This window comes from Astatotilapia calliptera, chromosome 5 (genome assembly GCF_900246225.1).
Source record: "Astatotilapia calliptera chromosome 5, fAstCal1.2, whole genome shotgun sequence".
Classification (NCBI taxonomy): Eukaryota; Metazoa; Chordata; class Actinopteri; order Cichliformes; family Cichlidae; genus Astatotilapia; species Astatotilapia calliptera.
The window spans coordinates 5,493,357-5,509,841 of NC_039306.1; the positions used below are offsets into that span (position 1 = coordinate 5,493,357).

Genomic DNA, 16,485 nt, shown 5'->3' on the forward strand with positions numbered 1-16,485 from the left:
GCATTTGAACTTTAAGTTTGTTCACTGGTGCTCTGTTGACAGGTGAGCAGCTACAACTGAAATCAAATAACTTAGTCAACCTTTGCCAGCACTCACTGGTACTGAGTGCAATTAGAACAAGGCCCTGTAATTTACAAATCACCTTGTTTTGCTGTCTGGGGCATCTACGGTGTCCAGCTGTCACTGGGAGAACGAGATGTTTGTTTATCGCAATCAAACAAAGCAGGCAAAAGCAAAAGATTTCACAAATTACATCCAGCCACTTAGGTGCACCTATCCTACTTGGGAAGGAAAAAAAACTGCACTGAGATCGAGACACTAGTAAATTCAGAGAATGAGAGATGAACCTGTTTTCTGTTGTATACACAGGAAAACAGAAATTAATCCCAGGACACACTGTAAAGAAAAACTCATACAGGAAATAATCATTTCATTTCCTCCCTCGCCTGTCTCTTTTCAGAATTCAATTTATTCTAACTCTTAATACAAGACATGCCCGAGAGGACTTGAGAGGTCAAAATTATTAACTTTTTAAAAGAAATTGCTCTCTCCAGTATCTCTAGCTTTTAGTGTTTAAACTGTGTATATGTGTGAGAGCAAAAGGTTCACGTTTCCCTATTCTACACATACAAATACAGACACTTTTACTATGGAGCTCTGAAAACTGCAGCCATGAAAAACAAAAGCTTTTTTTCTCATTTTCAAAAAGCAGCCACACAATTAATCCTGAATTAAATAAACATATTGCAGCATTAACGTATTGTAAGAATATATTAAATCCTGTGTGAATGAATGCTTACATATATTTACCAGCCAAAGCTGATATACTTAATCAGAATGAAAGGTAAAAGAAAAAGGGGTGATAGACCTTGTTTTTCAGTCTAGAAAGGCAATGGTCTTCTATATAAATATAATCTGTTGTTAGGTTGTTGCTAGGTAACATGGTATTAACTGATATATATATTTACCTTTGCAGATATAAATTACTGTAGCCAAATTAAAATGATACAACGCTTTCACAAGGCACTATACTGTTGATGCAGAAATGCTACAAATGGCTAATTTTGCCCTGTTGGCAGGTGGTTGCTAGGTGATGCTAATGTGGCAGTATGTCTTATAGATACGAACCATAGTGGTCTAAGATATACCTGTTTTCCAAGTTTGGTTGCTCAAATCCTGATTGTGTAGGAAGAATTGGGGGAGAGATGGACAGAAAGTCAGCTCACATTCAAAGCCATCTTCTTGTGCACCTCAGGACCATTTGCAACAGCTGCTATGTTTGAATTTTCAGTCCTGTTATGTTTCCTTGTACCCCTGTGTTGCATGCAGGATCTCCTTTCTTTCAAAAAAGCAGTCTTTTGAATTTAGTGGAATTCTACACTTATAGTGTGATACTGTGGCAATAAATCACAGTGTGCAACATGATGAATGTCGGAGAAAACGATGCGCATTCTTTCACTCTCATTTCTCACCTGATTTGCTTCCTTTGTGTTTGAGATTGTGGAAAGAAACAAACAAAAAACTGTTCAGTTTTAGCCAGATCGCCAGTTTAATGAGCCTTCAAGCAGGTAATCATAGTTTGAAACCAAACTGATTGTTTACTCTCAGCACACGTTTGAAGTCCCTGGTGAGATTACAGACTGATCTAAAAATAATAGCCACACTGGAAGCTGTCTGGATATGCCAGAGAGGATGACCTTTATTGGGAGATCATCCAATTATACATTTTTTAGGGTCATTTTCTCAGTTGAATGTTTCAATCACACTTTGATATTAGTCTATATTTGTTAGTCTATTCGTTTCTTATTTAATTCTATACACTATGTGAGGTTAGCATAACTGTAATTCAGTTGTTTTTACATGACAATAAATTAAAAATCTTGATTTGAAAATGGTGACTGTGAGGAGCTGAGTGAATACTAACTGAGGCAGACTGTAGTGTGCAGCTTCTTTAAAACTCATCCAAATAGTATGAAGTAATTTTTCAAAGCCCTGTTTTTCACTCTGTATGTGTATGCCTCATGTTCTACACGCAGAGCAGAGCGAAGCAGTCAAGAAAAAGGGAAACAATGTTAAAAACAAGTCGTAAGATGCTATGTTTTTTCTCTAAGAGCTAACAGAACTATCATGAAGTCCTTGGCCCAACCGTTAAAAAAATGTAACATCCAATATTTGATATTTCTGCAGGTCTACAGATTATCCTGGCATGTGTCATTCTGTCATACACAAAAGAGTGAAATACAGTCATAATCCAGTCGCCTGAACTGAATATTGTCTTTGAACTGCTATTGCCCAGTTTTCACTTAAAACTTTTCACTGATTTAAGCGTCTGGGCAATTTACAATTCAGCCTGCCAGCTGCTCAGAAATGGAGCAACAAGACTGATTTTAAAATTTTGGAGCTGGAGCCTGGGATATTTATTATTCAGAAGCTGGGCATAATTTCCACAGACTAGCAGCACACAGTATTTTCTGTATCAGAATACAAAGCATTTTAAAGACTATTCATAGTTTAACTCTAATTTTTAATCTTATGTATTAGGTTAAGTGGGTGCACATGCTTTGCCCTTCATTTTAGAGATTTGCAGCTGTGCGATTTTGCAGAAAGCATAAGAACACATGATTAGAAACCTAATTTCACATCTGGTGTGACAGCTATGGCATCATGTGGAGCTTGTGAGTAGTCACAACACTACTCATAAGCTCCACATGAATGCACATTCCAACTAAGACCACACTGAACTCAGTGTTCGTGGAAGTCCCTGAAGGATCACGGAGCGGTGTGATCAGGCACTCATCTGGCTCAGCCTCTGCCTGCAGCCCAAGGGACCCAAGTCTTGTATTAATGGCATGACAGTATATGTACACTGTACTACCACAGAATTAAACTTGCTTTAACAGGTGGCCTATTTGGCTACAGCACTTTAATTAATACCAACGAGGCTTTCAGCTTTGAGTTTTGGGTTCATCACTCAGTCAACTGTGCATTTGTGTATTTTGTTTTTCAGCTGCTTACGGCTAATTTGAAATATTGCCTCAGAGATTATCACTCTCTTTCATCCAGAGCAGTTCAAGAAGAGTTTTGATTGACTTGGCAATAACTGCACGGGAAAATCATAATGAAATTTAGGCGACATACAACAAACACACATCATTTGTGTTGTGTTTTTCTCTCACTAAGGAAGAGAATCAATTATAAAGCCAAAAGTAACAAATATCTGAACATACAGTACAGTTTAAAAATTCGTATTTTAATATTAGATGTTTATAAAGCATGTAATTGTATACAGTTTTCCACAATTAATCATAAAATGGCATAAAAAACAGTTCACACAGCCTACATTTTTAACAAATCCTTGCAAAATTCTCATTACACTGTAGTTGGTGTATTTTTACAACATTTCTAATATCACCCATGACCTAGACTTTCTAAATGTATGTTTTTTTCTTCTTCTGTCATTTCACACTCTATTACAGCACTACTTATTTCACCATTACCCGGCAGTGCTGTCTGTGAGAACGCAAGTGTCTGACTCAGCAGATCAGACATTTATTGGTCATTCTGATTGTGATCTAGTGAGAATAGAGCAGCTAATTTCACAGTATCCCACTGGGATTCACGTGTTTCCCGTTCTGCAAAGTCTACCCAGAATTTTCAGTAGTGGGGAGACATCAGACTCGAGTTCATGTCCTGACTTGAGTTCATGTGTGACAATAGCTTTATTTGGCTTTCTGATTTTTAATGTTCTGTTCCAAGTATTGTAAATTCAACATCACTGCAGATTCTCTCAAACTACACACAGTGACCAAGTTTCATTAATGATGCACTGATTCTGAAGGCTGTTTACCCTGCTCTTCTACATGACAGTGCAATTAATCAAATGTTTATTTTCAATTAGAATTTTGACTTCCACCAATTCTGAAAAAAAAAACAAACAACCCATACAGCAATTATCCTAATTATTATTCCTTTTCGTAATAGTGCTCTTGTTTTGTGTTGAGGTATAAATGCAGAGCACCTCTTTCTGCCCACTCTAAAAGCTCAAACTAACTCCCCACCATACTGAAGCAGGTTTAGCTCAGGTGCATGGAAAACGATGGAAAAAGGCCCATGATAATAAAAATGTAATTAAAAGTTTAACAAGTGCATGACGTTTCAAAAGTAACCGTGCCCTGAGCGATGACCATAATAAATTGGTACCTCTTCATGCTGGGTCTGGCTGTAATCTGAGAAAGTGACGTTAGCTGGTAGCAGAGATAGAGAGGCTAGCTACTTTCACAAGAATACAACACAAGTATATGCAGGATATTATCAAACATGCTTTCAATTACCTGCACTGAAAGAGACAAAGCAAAACAAACAACTCTTCCTGGTTTTTACCTTTAAGCAAAACCGCTATTTTATTTGTGTTGTTATTGCATTTTGGAAGTCTGAGTGAGACTGGATTAATTCAAAATTGCCACTGCAGTGCTTTTTCCTGTCATTAGTTTTACACCCTGATTGCATTTATGTCATTATTCATTAGGCTTTAAATCCAGGTTGCACCAATTATTGTTTTTCTTTGATTTTGAGAAAAAAAAATGAACGTGTGCCTGTGTGTGGACTTTGTTGGCACTGTGGAAATGTGGGGCTCATTCTTATACAGGTCTGCTTCAAATGTCCTAAAGTAATCAATCATATTCACTTAAAAATGAAATTAACCTCCCAACAAACATAGATGTTTACATCTGCGCTGTAACTGCAATAAGTTAATTAACTGATTCGCACTACAACCTGCTTTGCCTCTTATCTGTAGTTATTTTTATTTAATTTAATAACTGTACAGTACTCTCTGTATATAGTAACCATTGTCCTTAATGTAAATATGTAAGAAAAATTGTGTATGTTTCTGTTCCGTGTCCTGTGTACTGTTTGTTTGTATATGTGTCTTTTTGGCTGCTGTTACAACCAAATTTCCCCTTGTGGGACAATTACAGGATTATTCTATTCTATTCTATTCTATTCTATTCTATTCTATTCTATTCTAACCAGCAAGCATACATCAACCTCTAAATGCAATGCAACAAAAGTGCCTAAAGGTCACAGAATTAATTTCAAGTCTTAGACTTAATGACACACGATGCTCTTTAGGGTGTCAGCCTTCCTGACATGAGCATATTAAAAGTGGTAATGCCTTATTGTGGCTCCCAATTTAGACTTGTGTTAAGTTGTTTTAGCATCTTGCTTCACAAGTTGTACTGTTCATTTATGATACTACATGCACAGACAGACACACACATGCACCTATCTTTGCATTTTTCAAATAACAGACTTGAATGTTAACAGAATATTAGTTGGCCAACGTCTTATTGATGAGGTTGTGATTGCTTTGCCTGCAGGATGCCACCTGTTTGGGTGTAGGTGGACATCTATCAGTGATGCTGACGTACACAATCATTACCATTAATGCCTTCCACTCCCTTCTCTGTTTAAACGCAATAACAACATCAGGGATTGCCATGTGTGACTTTTCCTTAAGTAGAACCACATCAAGTACCTCCTGACACTGCATACATATCAGAGCATTGGCTCTCTGCCTGATCTCAGCACCGCAAATGATCTAGTATGAGCTCTGCATCTATAGAAGTTCTTGGAGTTAATTAGCATCATTATTTTTTTTAGTGGCTCTTTAGGAAAGGGTACATATCAATCTTAATGTGTTCCTGAACACCAGCTGCTTTATGACTTTACCTGTTTGCTACAAGGATTTGTTGCAACACTGAGTAATTATGTTACGCATATTTCCGAAGCTAATAAATATTAGATTGAGAAAATAGGGTCTAATGGGCTCTGAATGCAGAATTTGGAGCAGAAGGAGTGGGACGGAGAAAAACAGACAAAAAGACAGACGCAAGATATGAGAGTTTTGATTGGTGGGCTCGATAAGTTCATTTGAAAGCCTGGAACATTCATTGTGCTCAAGTGGTCATCTTGTGGCTCATTTGTAAGAGGGCTGAGCCATCATCATCAACCACTCAACCATTAACACAATGCAGTCCCTCTGTTTCTCATCTCTGCTTGCTGATACTTGGCTGTGTGTGAATCAGAGATGTTTAAAAAAACACAGAGAAAAGCTGGCCGGATCAACAACACTAGAAGTTCTGTTTTGACCACTCAAACAACAGATGCTGTAAATGCGTGGGATCTAAAAAAGAAGTACAATGAATGACATAAAACATGTATAGGTTTAAAGTGTTGCTGTGTTAATAAGCAGTTGGGCTGCTTTAAACTCAAACAACAAGGTGCTCCAAATTCATCAGTGGAAATCTAGTAAAGTACTGAAGTACAATTGTGCATTACGGCCTGGTTCTGCCGGAGGTTTCTTCCTGTTAAAAGGGAGTTTTTCCTTCCCACTGTCACTAAAGTGCTTGCTCATAGGGGGTCATATGATTGTTGGGTTTTTCTCTGTATCTATGAAGCGCCTTGAGGCGACTTTTGTTGTGATTTGGCGCTATATAAATAAAATTGAATTGAATTGAATTGAATTAAATTACTTATATTTTACTTGAATATTTCCTCTTCATTACACAAATTTCAGTCAAAGCATCACAGAACCTGTAATGTGCACAAAATATAATTAACAAAATAAATACCATGGCAAAGGCAAAGATTTACAGTTATTTGTATCTGATGCTGCAGACTAAAGAAGGAGATACAGGGAGTGCAGAATTATTAGGCAAATGAGTATTTTGTCCACATCATCCTCTTCATGCATGTTGTCTTACTCCAAGCTGTATAGGCTCGAAAGCTTACTACCAATTAAGCATATTAGGTGATGTGCATCTCTGTAATGAGAAGGGGTGTGGTCTAATGACATCAACACCCTATATCAGGTGTGCATAATTATTAGGCAACGTCCTTTCCTTTGGCAAAATGGGTCAAAAGAAGACTTGACAGGCTCAGAAAAGTCAAAAATAGTGAGATATCTTGCAGAGGGATGCAGCAGTCTCAAAATTGCAAAGCTTCTGAAGCGTGATCATCGAACAATCAAGCGTTTCATTCAAAATAGTCAACAGGGTAGCAAGAAGCGTGTGGAAAAACCAAGGCGCAAAATAACTGCCCATGAACTGAGAAAAGTCAAGCGTGCAGCTGCCAAGATGCCACTTGCCACCAGTTTGGCCATATTTCAGAGCTGCAACATCACTGGAGTGCCCAAAAGCACAAGGTGTGCAATATTCAGAGACATGGCCAAGGTAAGAAAGGCTGAAAGACGACCACCACTGAACAAGACACACAAGCTGAAACGTCAAGACTGGGCCAAGAAATATCTCAAGACTGATTTTTCTAAGGTTTCATGGACTGATGAAATGAGAGTGAGTCTTGATGGGCCAGATGGATGGGCCCGTGGCTGGATTGGTAAAGGGCAGAGAGCTCCAGTCCGATTCAGATGCCAGCAAGGTGGAGTACTGGTTTGGGCTGGTATCATCAAAGATGAGCTTGTGGGGCCTTTTCGGGTTGAGGATGGAGTCAAGCTCAACTCCCAGTCCTACTGCCAGTTTCTGGAAGACACCTTCTTCAAGCAGTGGTACAGGAAGAAGTCTGCATCCTTCAAGAAAAACATGATTTTCATGCAGGACAATGCTCCATCACACGCGTCCAAGTACTCCACAGCGTGGCTGGCAAGAAAGGGTATAAAAGAAGAAAAACTAATGACATGGCCTCCTTGTTCACCTGATCTGAACCCCATTGAGAACCTGTGGTCCATCATCAAATGTGAGATTTACAAGGAGGGAAAACAGTACACCTCTCTGAACAGTGTCTGGGAGGCTGTGGTTGCTGCTGCACGCAATGTTGATGGTGAACAGATCAAAACACTGACAGAATCCATGGATGGCAGGCTTTTGAGTGTCCTTGCAAAGAAAGGTGGCTATATTGGTCGCTGATTTGTTTTTGTTTTGTTTTTGAATGTCAGAAATGTATATTTGTGAATGTGGAGATGTTATATTGGCTTCACTGGTAAAAATAAATAATTGAAATGGGTATATATTTGTTTTTTGTTAAGTTGCCTAATAATTATGCACAGTAATAGTCACCTGCACACACAGATATCCCCCTAAAATAGCTAAAATTAAAAACAAACTAAAAACTACTTCCAAAAACATTCAGCTTTGATATTAATGAGTTTTTTGGGTTCATTGAGAACATGGTTGTTGTTCAATAATAAAATTATTCCTCAAAAATACAACTTGCCTAATAATTCTGCACTCCCTGTAAGGACTCATATCAGTTGGCTAGGCAGAGAGACTGAGCTGAAAAGGATATGCAGCAGGTTAGGCTGATTAAGGATAGAAATGGAAACGTAGTAACAAGTGAAAACAGTGTGTTGAGAAGGTGGAAGAAGTATTTTGAGAAACTGGTGAATGAAGAAACTAAGAGAGAGAGGAGGATGGATGGAGGCGCAGAGGATTTCTAAGGAGCAAGTGAGGGCAGTTATGATAAGGAGTGAAAATGGAGTTAGCTCAGATGGCAAACCTGTGAAGATATGGAAATGTCTACGAGAGAGGGCAGCAGACTTTTTTAATGAGACTGTTTAATACAATTGTGGAAAGTGAGAAAATGCCAGAGGAATGGAAAAGAAGGGGACTGATACCAATTTTCAAGAAAAAGTGTGATGTGCAAAGTTAGCTAGTAACCACAGATGGAAAAAACTGAACAGCCATAGCATGAAAATATAGGAAAAGAGAAAAGCTAGGTCAAGGACAGATGATCAGTGAACAGTAGTATGACTTTATTGAGAGAGCTGGTGTGAATGAGGAGAATGCTAGGGAGCCAGATGATGTGCTGTGGTCACCCCTAAAGGGAAGAGCTGAAAGAATAACTCAATAGATTTCAACTAGGGGAAACATTTTTAGTTAATGGGTCGTCTAGATTTGATGTCATATTACCGTTATGTTCACTTCCACAACTGCATATTGATTATTATAGATTAACCTTCTGTTAATAAGCAGTAAAGCATTTTTAAGATATCTACTAAAATTTGCATCCCTTCAGGCTCTCAATATTCCACTTTTGATTGTTAATATCTGTTGTGCTAAAATGCTACAAAATGTTAATCTAGCTCATAAGATGCTTTTTGGGGCATTTTCACCTTTAGTGGGCAATTTATCCTGAAGAGGCTGACAGTGAACATGAGGCAAAAAACATGTACATACTTAAAGATATTGCTGTTAAGAGGTGTAAACCTTAGAAGACTGTGTAGGGTATGGAGTAATTGCTGCTCCATCTGATTTATCACTGCTGATGACTGCAGACAACGAGCCTGCATCTAAAATTTAACACAACCCATTCGAAAAGTGATAAATGGTGAGATACCAGACAACAAAACAGAGAACGAAAAAGATATTTCAGCAAATAAAATAAAGTTCTCTTTTTGTCAGTGGTATTATTTTCTGTTCAGTGCATCACACAGAGTTACTGTATACTTGTTTAAACAACATTCTTACCTGTGTATATTCTAACTCTATTACTGTATCTAAAAAATGTAAAATTATATAAACATTCACTAAATGATTTTCATTAGGGTGATCGTGGCTCAAGAGTTGGGAGCTTGCCTTATAATCGGAAGGTTGCTGGTTCGAGCCCCGGCTCGGACAGTCTCGGTCGTTGTGTCCTTGGGCAAGACACTTCACCTACTGGTGTTGGCCAGAAGGGCCGATGGCGCGATATGGCAGCCTCGCTTCTGTCAGTCTGCCCCAGGGCAGCTGTGGCTACAACTGTAGTTGCCTCCACCAGTGTGTGGGTGACTGGGTGTGTAAAGTGCTTTGGGGTCCCCGGGGGGGGGGGACTAGTAAAAGCGCTATACATTTACCAAAATCTTTTTTGTATTTTTTTAAATCTTTTTTTAAGTTCACATTAAGCTATTTATATAAGCTATTCAGCTATCTATCTATCTATCTATCTATCTATCTATCTATCTATCTATCTATCTATCTATCTATCTATCTATCTATCTATCTATCTATCTATCTATCTATCTATATATATATATATATATATATTCATATTTAACAGTCACATAGATGGGTCTTAGCATAAAAGAGGGTACCAATTATGAATCTTTGTCTAACTAAAGAAGTTAGACTAAATATGGAAAGTTGTGCAGAAAACTATGAGTTTGACACATTGGCAGGATGAAGTCAGAACCCAAAACGAGTGGCTTCAAAATTGTTATAGATATGTTATAATGAAAATGTAAACTGTAATGTAAAAGTTTAGTTAGATCATTTGCCTTAAAATTGATAAAGAATGCCATTTCTGGGGAAAAATCGATACCTGAAAGAGCTTTTCTTATGGCAGCAGCAATACTGTTTCGGAGCCCAAACTCCCACAGTCACATTGCTTTCCAGGAAAAGCACCAAACAAGGCAGCCTGTCTATTGTGTTGAGGACAGTAGAGGAACACATTCCTGACAGCTCAAGGGAATGAAGCATTGTGCTGCTGCTTCGTCTGAAGAGACAATGACAGATGAGAAAAGGCCACAGGAGACAATTTAAACTGAGTCGGTTCGTCTCCATGGTGACTCCCTGCTTTGAAAAGCTGCCCTGGTTCTTCCAGTCTGACTTGGTGCTAACAAGAGGTGTTGTCTATGCTTAAGTCTAAGCATAGACAACACCTCACAAAGATGAGGTCTTACAGGAATCATCATGAGTTATTGGAACTTTAAAATAAGTTGAGAAATGTGTTTATAAACCTCCATAACTTTTCTTTTTGGTCAGACAATTGATATTTCAGTAAGATGAACAGATGAAAACCAGATGTTCAGTAAAGTTTAGATCCAGAATCTTAGCTGTAGACATGTTGTATACACCAACTGTAATATGTTTTTGTTATTGCATTTCTTTGAAGTTCTGAAGCTCTGTGGTTGCGGCTGTAAAAATAGTTAAAGCCACTGAAGCTATTTAAAAGCTAAAATCTTTGCACTTCACTTACGCTCATTTCATGATTTGACATCAGAACATTATGAACTGTGAGAGATTTGAGGGCATAAATGGGTGGAAATAGGTGGAATTATTCCACGTAGTATAAGTGCAGTGAACTCTGTGAATTCTTTCAAGAAGAAACATCTTTGAACACCTTGAATGAAACGAGAAAAAGAAACATTTGGTTACCTTGTTATCATGAACCTAGAAGAGTCAAAAAATGGTTCAGTGACACTGTGAAGCCCAACCAGAACCAGTCTTCTGATTCAGCTTGATTGTGGAAAAAGAGCAACTACCCAATGACTTCCATTTATGTAGTCCAATTCGTGTTCTTCTATTCTTCTTGTGAGAGTTTCCTCCTAACTGAGAACTATCTTCCAGTTCTTATGTGTGCTTTCTTGCACAGACAGAACAGTAGAATTGTGTAAGTGCAGTCACTTCTGTGCAGATATACTAACAAGGAGAGCTAAATATCAGGCAGTTTGCTTCCCTTTTTCAGATAAGATGAGCAGGGGTCACACCACTGGGAGAAGAGCGTTTGCATACATCAAGAATGATTCTGCCAGTATAAATCTTGGAAAAAATTCTGAAACACAGCATCTAACCAGATACTTAATATAGATGGCATTACCTTCCCCTCCGAATCTACTGTGAGGAATCTTGGAGTAATTTTTGACCAGGACATGTTTTTTCAACACACACATTAACTCTCATCCCACCGACCTAACATGAGGTCCCTGGGGACCCCTAGAATTATTTACTGTAAGAAACAATCATAATAGCAAAATCATAATAACAGCAAAACTATCTTCTCAGAGCAATATTAGTTGTGTAATACACGTCGATACCATTAATTTGTATATTTTCTAACATGGAAAGCTATGCTTTTTCTTCAATACAACCTGCAGCTTTTATTCAAAGTACAAAGGCTTTTTCTTTAGCCTCTGGTATCCCTTAGTTTTCAGCAATATCAAGTAATTATTTGTGCTGGATTTACATGATGAAACCAGTCAGGGTCATTTTCACTATAAAATAACTGAAATAAACATACTAACATAATAAATACCGGCTAGCCCAGAGATGTAATCTCTCCAGTCTGTCCTGGATCTCCTCGGGGCCTCTTCCCAGCAGCTGATGGCTGAAACATCTCACCTAGGAGTCCAGGAGGCATCCTTGTCAGACACCCATCCCACCTTAGGTGGCTCCTTTGGTAAAGAGGAGTAGTGGGTATACAGTATTCAGAACCCCTCCCAAATGAATACATTTCTGCCACTTGTATTCAGTCTCATTCTTTCAGTCACTACCCAAAGCTTGTGAGATAGTTAGATGAAGATTCAAACACAGATTGATCTGTAACTCAGCAGCTTCATTTTCAACATGCCAGCACAACATCCTCGTCACTGCAGACACCACACCACTGCTCCACACTCACACTATACATGAACAGGACACTGCTCTGTCCACAAAAAGTAATGAAGAGAATCTTGGACAAAGGGCAGCTCTGCTAGAGACCAACAACCACCAGGAATGAATAAGACTTTTGCGGACAGTGTGGTCCAAGCTGTCACTTTGGTTGTACAGGGACCAGAAACAACCAAAGCTAAACACACAATACAGAAATAACATCTACTTTGCCTCATGCTATGCTCAGGGCATGCTGGTATATCACTAGAAGAGCAAACAGTTTCTATCTTCCTGTCATTGTTTCAGGAACAAACGTTAACAATCTTTTCAGTGTTACGTTAAGTATTTTTTCAGTATTTTTCAGAGACGTGTTTGACAGTAACAAGCTTTTTGTTTTTTTTTAACATTTTTTATTGCTCAACAAAACCTTTTGAGTTAATTTGCTATAAATGTCATACTGTCAGGAAAATACTCGCAAATATTATGTTTATAGTGCTCTTAGAAAGACAGTTAAAGTGATATCTTTTATTTTATTAAAATGTATTTATTATATTATTTATTTATTAAAATGTGCCAGCCGCTAGCTTTGTTAGCCCAGTCAAATTTAGTATTAATATTTATGTTACCAACCTTATGGACATTTTCAAATCACACATGTGGAACCAGTGTGGTCCACTGCATAGAGGTCTACTCTAGTACATGTAGAGTATATGTGTTTTTGAATATGCTATAACTGTGGTATAACAAGGTCCACAAGTAGGTGACATATACCGAACAACAACCCATACAAAGAAAAAAGCACAATAAAGTAGTGAAAAGTGGCATTATTGTACTATTATTGTATTATTATTGTAATTTATTAAAGGTGTCAAATTAGGGCTTATCTGTCTGAAAAAAAATCTTGTGAAAACAACACTCCTTTATCTCAACATGCTTTCCACAGCAGGAGACTAGGACATTACACACACGCTTACTCGTCAATGATGGGATTAGAGAGACATGCTGTATCACGTACGTAAGAGTATGACTGCCCAGCATGCTGGCTAACTGAGTCAGCCAGGGAGTACTCAGATACACTGCACAGAAACAAACCAATGAAGAGGCACTGAGAGAGCAAAGATGCTACTGTGCATATGTCTGCAACAGTTAAGGCTCTTGCAGAGTGAACACAGGCGTCCTGCAGAGCCTCTGATCCTGTTGTGTTGTGTGGTTGTCTAATAGCCAATGAGACAAACACTATTTTGAAAGAAAGTTATTTGTGTCAGATGAAAAGTTCTTGCATCTGTCTGATGGTGGCTATATGCCAAACATAACGAGCGTGCACCAAGCACCAAGCACAGCAGGTGAGATGACTCTTATGCGTCACTCTTTAAAGGTGAGAGAAAAGAGACAACCCTCACCCTAAAAGAGCTGTTCATGCTGTTAGGCACAGTATGTACAGTAAAAAGATGGTTTTGGACGTAAAGTAGCAATGCTCCCATCCATATGATATTAAGGGAGGATGGCAAGCACATATGTCATTCACTATCTTAACTGAAGTCAAGATTAAAATTAAAAGAGAGTATTTTAAGAGGTTTGTGCTACTGGATTAAAAAGGGACTGCAGTCGGTAAATTACACAGATGCTTACAGCAGCTCTCCATCCCTTGGACCCTTTAAGGAAATGCTTTATTTAAAGTGCACTGTTTGTACCCAAGACATAATCTCTCCAGTTTAATCGTCATGACAAATAGCTGATTTAATACAGACGACACATGGATGTAAAAAGTGGGAAACTGAAATTTTTTCCGCCAGTTTATGCCAAAACCAAGTGTTCTACAAGAGGCACTCTGATAAATGGAAGGAGGCCATTATGATCAGGTCACCCAGATAAAACCACCCCTTGCAGAAACCTTTCTGCATAGTGACTTCAAAGAAACTTCTACACAGTTGGAGATGGTGTGCAAAGCAAGAGAATGGCTGATATATTAACTGCGTGTGCTAATACAGTGTTCCTGTCAACGTGCAGGAATCTTCTGTTCTTATGAATGATTGGCAGCTTTCTGCTTTTTAGATGTGAATGAATCACCAGGATGCATATTGTTGAGCACATGTTGATGGGCAACATGTGGGATGGCCACTATTAAGTTGCACATGTTGAATGGAAATGCCATTTTCTTTATAGAGAAGAGATTTTCTTCTGGCAGCCCTTAAACACAAACCATACTTATTCAATCTTTTTTGATCTTACTGAATAACTAACATTAAAGTCTAACATTTAACATGCTAACTGAGGCCTGCAGAGTCTAAGACGTAGCTTTTGGGGTTTTTGCACTTTCTCTGAGCATTGCACAACCTGACCTTGGGGTGAATTTGCTGATATGTCAACTCCTGGGAATATGTGACATTGTGTTAACACACACCTGAATGCTCCAGACCAGCACACTGCCAGAACATCTGCTTTTATCTGGCTGCGACCTTTTTAATTCCCAGCAGTAAGGTTGTATTAAATATTTCACACGATTGCATTTAGTCCCGTGAAAACATAGTTTTTCTTTTTTTGTTTTATTTCATATTTTCAGCAACTTAATGTTTTGTGGTTCATCTCATTGCAATTTTAAATTCTTAAGAATATCACAACTAAAATCAGGTAAAGCACATTTTACTCATATAGTATTATATGCATATGTACTTTATGCATACTACTATGGGCCAGACTACCTACAACTTTGCATGTTGCTTCTTCTGTGGGATTCATCACACAGACACAGCATCCTGTGAGGACAGTTGGCATTACATATATGGCACAGTCTTTTTTGCATATGTATTTAAGCCAACTTTGCACAAATAATTGGAGTGAATATCAATCAATATCATGATGCTTTCACTTTGAATCAGTCAGGGTAAGTTTTGCTAGTAGTTACAGGTATATTAAAGGAAACCTGGTGATAAGAGCGAGAGTAGACAAAGGTGGGCACGCCACAAAAAATATATATAGTTGATCATCCCAAATAATTTATTTAAACACTCAATCACAATACGTGTCAGTGGTTAAGTTGTTGCATAAATAAGAGTTCAAATCTGCTGCAAGTTATAAAAGATTTAAAAGTTCTGTCATAAAGTAGTGACACTAGCTGAATACCTGAATAAATATTGTAATTGTAATGATTATTTGTATCAATGGTGTTTAACAGTGCTAAGAGTCTGGGTTCTTAATATAGCCTTTGTGTTAAGAAAAGGTTGGTTTTTTTTTAAATCAAATATGAATAACTACACATGCATAAATGTTTAAAAAAGAAACAGTTGTAATGTTATTTAAAGTTGTTGCACACATTATATATTTAAAAAAGCTTTATTTATCTTCAATTACCAGAATATAAACCGTATAAACATTCTGGTAATGGAAGCTTCAGATTAACAGAGGATACCACAATAATTACAAGGTGGATTTTATTTTGAAGGTGAAACTGAAATATACTCAAGTACAAGAAAGTCTAACATTTTATAACTTCAGAGAATAAAAACAAACAGTTTGAGCTCAGCACATGATATTCTCTCTTATGCTTGAGTGGCATCTGCCAAAGACCAAGATTATTGCTTCTCAGTAAGCCTGGGTTCCATCTTCTCAATCCTTTCTTAAATTATTAAAACAAAAATGTTCAGATACTACAAGCAGAGATGTGCTCTCCGGAGGCGGCAAACACAAGAAAAATCAATAGTGGCAATCACTGTTAGATGTGAGGTGACAGCTATGTGGAAAACAAATCTATGCAATCTCCTGAAGAGTTTTATAAAGAATTGATAAAAGGTAATTCACAGCAGCAGAATAAATAGAAACAAAATGGTCTTGTTTGGCACACACACAGAGCCATGAGCAGCAGCGGGGAGCGTGTGTGCACTCTTTATATTTGACCCTTTGCCACTAAGAAGAGCCATCAAATTACACCAAAAGTGCAACTGACATTGGTTCCTCATTATGGGCCACTTAGAAAAATGCAACAACCACAGCGGTGTCCAAACAAGCAAATCAAGAATACACAATAGCATAATGAGACCAATAATAAGTTTAATAGCCCAGGAAGTAAAGGCCTAGAACTATCGTTGAGTTCAGTGCTGAACTTCTGGGTTCAGATGAGACAGGGGTA

General features: G+C 38.0%; 1 protein-coding gene across 4 annotated transcripts in view; it reads right to left on the minus strand.

Moving 5' to 3' along the window:
• Nucleotides 1–16,485, minus strand: part of LOC113021953 (potassium voltage-gated channel subfamily D member 3-like) — a 98,315-nt gene that overhangs the window by 56,982 nt on the left and 24,848 nt on the right. The window lies entirely within an intron of this gene.